At 37.3% G+C, this 4,286-nt stretch overlaps 1 pseudogene; it reads left to right on the top strand.

The window, feature by feature from the left end:
* Window positions 1-281: 281 nt before the first annotated feature.
* Window positions 282-2,882, top strand: LOC139003773 (eukaryotic translation initiation factor 5 pseudogene; annotated as a pseudogene).
* Window positions 2,883-4,286: the final 1,404 nt, after the last annotated feature.

Genomic DNA, 4,286 nt, shown 5'->3' with positions numbered 1-4,286 from the left:
AGCCTCCAATTCCAGATCTCCTTTTTACTTAATTAGTGAGTAATCTGGTTTTGTATTAAATCTTGATTATTTGAGTCAGAGTGAGAACATTCCAAAGGTCGCCAGGCCCCTGGCGCTGAAGGGTGTGGACCCCGGACGTCGCTGGGACACCCCCTCCCCGCTGCTCGGCGGCGCCTGCCCGGCCGCTGCTCGCTGCGCTCCTCCGCCGCCCCTCCTCGGACTCGGGTTCAGGCGCACCTCACTTCATCCCAGTCCCGGGCGAGCAGCGTTGGGTTAAAGAAATTGTTGCTGAAGCAGAAAGACTGGATGTAAAAGCTATGGGACCTCTTGTTTTGACTGAAGTTCTTTTTAATGAGAAGATTAGAGAACAGATTAAAAAATACAGGCGCCATTTCCTACGATTTTGTCACAACAATAAAAAAGCTCAGCGTTACCTTCTTCATGGTTTGGAGTGTGTGGTAGCAATGCATCAAGCTCAGCTGCTCTCCAAGATTCCACATATCTTGAAGGAAATGTATGACGCAGACCTTTTGGAGGAAGAGGTCATCATCAGCTGGTCAGAAAAGGCCTCAAAGAAATATGTTTCAAAAGAACTTGCCAAAGAGATTCGTGTCAAAGCAGAACCATTTATCAAGTGGTTGAAGGAAGCAGAGGAGGAATCTTCTGGTGGCGAAGAAGAAGACGAAGATGAGAATATTGAGGTGGTGTACTCGAAGACTGCCAGTGTCCCGAAAGTGGAAGCTGTGAAGTCTGACAACAAAGATGATGACATTGATATTGATGCCATTTAAAGGGGTGGGTGCAGCCCAGCTTATCTGTAATGCTAAGAATCTTTCTGCATCCTCAGCCAGAAGTGCAACATGTATGTGCAAAAGCTAACATGGCTTAACATCATGCTACACTTTCTGCTAAAAACGTATTGCTGTGAGTGGTCTGTAATTAAGCCCCAATGAGACACCTCGGGAGTCCATACACATATCAGTGAACAGATGTAGTTTGCTTATTTATAGCATGTTTCTTTTTGAAAAATTAGTGGTGGACACATTTGGATCACATTTATACAGTTATAAAAATAAAGATTTGATTTTGGTCATTCTTAAATTTTTTGGCTCTGAATGACTTAAGCTGCTGAAACAATTGGCTCCTTTTAAAAACACTGTACCATCATTTAACCTGATAGGGATTCTTGGAGCCTGTTAGAAACTGTTAGGTGCTGAGACTGTAAGCAGGTCTTTAGCAGAGTGTGAGCATAAACGTATTTTTAAATACCTTATTCAGCCATTAAGAAACACAGTACTTTTTAAGTCTTATCTCTAGTCCCTCAAACTGGCATCTGGTCGTGTACACTCTTACCATGCCAGGGTGGGCAGTGCAACACCTTCATCTTACCAAGAGGAAAACGACCTGAGTGTCCTATACATTAATTTTAAGAGCAGGTTTTGAAACTTGAATTTTTTTTTCCAGTTCACATACCCTTGCCCCAAACTAGTCTTTGAAGTCATATGCATTGCAAGTCGGATGAGCCAGGGGAATTATTAACAAATGAGCATTTTATGTCTATGTAGCTGTTGCTTTGTGCTGAGAGAAAGCTCAAGTGTTAGGGTCTGATTAGATAGTTCCATGATTTTATTTGGGGGAAGAAGAAAAAGGTGCACTTAATCTCTAGCAAAAAACAGCATAATTTTTCAGCTTTTACGGTTTAAATTACAATTTCAAAATGTTTAGACTTATACTGTATGTTTTGTTCACTGTGGATTTTCCCTAATACTATGGCTTATTCTTGAATGCCTTTTACATTTGGACATACAGGTTTTGGTTGCTATCTTGCCAAAATTAGTGTTGCTATGTCTCAAGCTTGATTTTTTTTTTCCCCCTCAAAAAAATGTCTTATTTAAAAAGAAAACTAAAATTGTACTTCTAAGTCAGCCTATATTTTGGCAAGAGACTTGGGTGTCTTTTATTTCACATTGAATATAGTTAGACACTCATGAAGTCTGGTGATGGCCACTGAATACAGGTATTTAGGGCCTGGCCCAGCCCATCCAGGTCTTTAGATTTGGAAATAACTTGTGAATTCTTTCCCCAAAAAGATCTAAATTCACTTGTTAAGGGTTTTGAGAAATTATTGCAGTTATTTCTTTCCATAAAAAGTGTTCTATGGGAATCAAGAATCACAGGGTTCGTTTTATTTGGAGCATGGGCTTTCTTCATTCACCTCTGATTTTCTTTGATCCATCTCAGATTATAATGAGACCTTAACAAATGTATGTAAAAGTTTTTTCACATTGAAATTATACAAACATTTGATATAATAAAATCTTGTTAGCTTGATATTTTAAGAAATTAAAATCTAGTAATTTTACTGGAGAGAGAATGAATTAGTCTCCAGCTGCCTTTTGATAGGTTTTGATGAGAGTGCAGCAGAAACTATATCTGGAGGGAATGTGCTTTGTCACACCAAAGAGAAGGGTTTTGCAAATTCACATCTCACCTAGGTTTCAAATTATTTGCCATTGGCTACTTGCTTTCATTATCTGACATCCTATAGGAGATATTGGTGGCATAGGCCAGGTTGCACTCATACCCGGTGTCAAGCTAATGAGGTTCTGTTATAGAGCCTTTTGTTTTGTTTTTTTTTGTTTTTCTTTTAATCTGAAGGAAACTATGTTTAGGGCTTCTAAACACTAAATAAAATTTTGGCATAGACTGGTGTTGAGTCTGGTGCCAAAATTCCAATAGATTGAAATCCACATAAAAATTTTATTCACAGAGGCTATCCTAATAGAGTGATCCTTCACTTTGCTCTATTCAACTGTCTTAAAATTCCTGTTTTAAACTGCTACATTACTTGATTAAAACAATGTTAAAATTAAAAAAAAAAATCTTGATTATTTTCTGCCAATGTCCTTATTTTCTTTTTTTATTAAATCTCAATATTTCTTTGGGTAGCTACACCTCTGTTGAGTATAATATTATATACTCATAAAATATGTGGCCACTAAACCAAAGATTCTGACTATTATTAAGACCAACATTCCCTTTCCATACAAAAAACCAGATGTGGTACAGATTCATCAATGTATTCATCTCTGTTTAATTTTATTATCAGGAGACTTCCTCCCTCCCTCCCTCCCTTCCTCCCTCCCTTCCTTCCTTCTTTCCTTCCTTCCTTCCCCCTCTCCCTCTCTCTCTCTCTTTCTCCCTTTCTCTCTCTCTCTATCTCTCTTTCTTTCTTTTCCGACTTCCTGCCTTCCCCTTTCCTTTTCTTTTAGTGAGTGTATACACACACATACACACACACACACACACACACACACTTCATTTTATGTGGTATTTCTTTTTGTGGCAGAAAGTGCCTTGATTACAAGAGTGGCATTTTTCCAGAACTGAAAGTATTACATTAGTGTACTTACGGTGAATTTGACGTATAGGTCTTTATCATATGCATATATGTAGCCAAATATATATGTCTTTTCCTAATAGAATCATTTTATTTTTCTTTAAAAATCAATTTTCAGCCCTAACCAGTTTGGCTCAGTGGATAGAGTGTCCGCCTGCGGACTGAAGGGTCCCAGGTTCAATTCTGGTCAAGGGCATGTACATTGGTTGCGGGCACATCCCCAGTTGGGGGTGTGCAGGAGGCAGCTGATCGATGTTTCTCTCTCATCGATTTTTCTAACTCTCTATCCCTCTCCCTTCCTCTCTGTAAAAAAATCAATAAAATATATTTTTAAAAAATCAATTTTCATCATAAGATTAGATAATCACCTATAAATCCTACTTGCAAGATTGCATTTTTTAAACAAATACTTTAATCCATGTGTACTTATTTGATATATGCTTGGAAGTAAAGCTCTTATTCCAAAATGTTTTTCAAAAGCAAGCCAAGTGTCACAGGACCATTATTAAATAACACTTTCATTTCCTACTGTTTCTTAAAGACACCTTCATCAAAAATTAAATTCTCACAATTATACTTGTATAAATTATTTTGAAATTATTAATAGAATTTGAAAAGTTATTGGAAATATAAAATACTAAGAACAACTTTGTTAGAAAACAATTCAATTATTCTGTTTTAGGTTAAAATTATTATGTCTTTAGGTTAAAATCTTGCCTTCTCTGTCTTTTGTTTCAAAATGTTACAAGTGACCTTTTACAGGTGCTGGGAATTGATTTGAATATGCTGATGAAATCACTTGGCTTGCAAGATGTTTGATAAAAAAATGAAACCTTAAACCACCAACTGTGTTTGAACAGATGATGTTTTTCTGCCTAATGCACCA

This window comes from Myotis yumanensis, unplaced genomic scaffold (genome assembly GCF_028538775.1).
Source record: "Myotis yumanensis isolate MYYU_CA2020_CCGP unplaced genomic scaffold, mMyoYum1.0.hap1 SCAF_2, whole genome shotgun sequence".
Taxonomy (NCBI): Eukaryota; Metazoa; Chordata; class Mammalia; order Chiroptera; family Vespertilionidae; genus Myotis; species Myotis yumanensis.
Note: the sequence above shows the minus strand (reverse complement) of the source record. Positions and strands in the feature narration are given on the sequence as shown.